At 34.8% G+C, this 1,693-nt stretch overlaps 1 non-coding gene across 1 annotated transcript; it reads right to left on the bottom strand.

Annotated features, from left to right (window-relative positions):
* Window positions 1-292: 292 nt before the first annotated feature.
* LOC115941149 (small nucleolar RNA U13) lies at window positions 293-397 on the bottom strand. The gene has a single exon (XR_004075910.1). It is a non-coding gene; the product is annotated as a small nucleolar RNA U13 (small nucleolar RNA).
* Between the last annotated feature and the right edge of the window lie 1,296 nt (window positions 398-1,693).

Below are 1,693 nucleotides of genomic sequence, written 5' to 3'. Positions count from 1 at the left end.
GTGGAATACCAGTCATCTTTTAACAAGCTCTTCTCATGATTCTGACGCACACTAAGTTTGGGAATTTGCAAGTTCTCAAGGTTTTATTTTTTTAGAGAAGAATATTTAAAATTTATTTTTAAATTGTCTTGGGCATTGGCGGAGTCACAGGGAAGTTTTTAACTATTTATAATTTTTATAAATTAAACAGCATGTGATCATAATTTAGGAATAAACAATTGAATTGTAGGTAGACCTTTTCTTACATTTGATTCCTATATAGCTCTTTGTACTTTTAATTTTTTTTTTTTCACATCAGATGGATAATGTGCCAATGTCGTTGTGGCAAGGTTTGAGGAATGCACGTCATGCAACAGCATGAACACCCAATCATCATGCTTATGAACTACAAATGCACAGCGGCTTCTCTAAAGCTTGTGATAACATTATATTAAATGAAGTATTCATATCATCATCTTCCAAGTGGGGAGGCTGTTGCTCAGAGCAGTACTGATCTCATACATAGATAAGCAGGGCTGCTACTTTGGCTCATGCTACACTGGGATTCATGAAGTCCCATACTTATGGGTGCCTTCTTCTTCAAAAAAAACCCCTCTGGCACAGGTTTGTACCAGTGGTATATCTGAGTAGGGAGTCCTGAGCCCAGCCTGGTTCCCTTGTCAGACCCAGCCTCTACTCCTTTCCTTAGGGCACTCTCTTGAACACCCGTTCCTAATTCATCAGTTTGTTGCAAGAGGCTTTGACATTCACATGTATAGAGATGTCCCAGAGCCTAATGATTCTCGTCCGTGATTCCAGGAAAGCAGTCTGGCAAGTTAATCACTCCCACTGACCACTATGCCATTTCTTTCATTGAATAGTGCACAACTAGTGTCAGAAAGTGGCAGACATGCTAATTTAGGGACACTCAAATGATTTATATGGATAAGATTTCTGCAAAAAATATTTACCTATGCTCCACACATGCTATGGATGCCCTGAGCACAGGTAATCCACGTAAATGCTTAAGGTCACACGGCTGGGAAGAAGTACAGTCAGGATTCCAAACATAGTCTAATTCCCTTCTCTTAAATACTATTTCATATCCATTTATAAATGTTTGTTTCTTTGAACATGTAGGTTTTGGAAGACATTAAACCTTAACATAGTTATATAAATGAATGATACACAACATAGAACTTAATGAAATCATTTAATTGATAAATACATACTTTTATCCAAATTGAAAATCAATGGTACATTACTTGAATATATTTATTTTAGATTTGTATATTAAAAGGCATATAATATTAACAATAATATAGAAATAAGAATAGCAAATATGTAGGTGTGCTTATTAGTCACTAAGCAAAGTTAAGGTGGCTTTATATAATCTCTCATTGGTTCATTCTAATTATATTCTCATTATTCAGACAAGAAAATTGAGACTTAGAGAAGTTAAGCAACTTACCCACAATCACACAGCTACTGAGTGACAGAGTAGACATTCAGATTCTTGTTGGTCTCTGGAGTCCCATTCTTGTGTTGAGACCTTACTGGTTTGATTGGCTGGGTGATAGAATAACCATTCCCTGAAAAAATGAATTTGCTCAACCTGTGAATCTAAAATTTCATGTAATTTTACTAACTCTTGATTATATGTTTTAGTTAGTTATTCTCATTTTTAATTTTTATAATTTTATTTATTTATTTA

The sequence above is a fragment of the Leptonychotes weddellii genome, chromosome 1 (assembly GCF_054177405.1).
Source record: "Leptonychotes weddellii isolate Sample4059 chromosome 1, ASM5417740v2, whole genome shotgun sequence".
In the NCBI taxonomy this organism is placed as follows: domain Eukaryota; kingdom Metazoa; phylum Chordata; class Mammalia; order Carnivora; family Phocidae; genus Leptonychotes; species Leptonychotes weddellii.
Note: the sequence above shows the minus strand (reverse complement) of the source record. Positions and strands in the feature narration are given on the sequence as shown.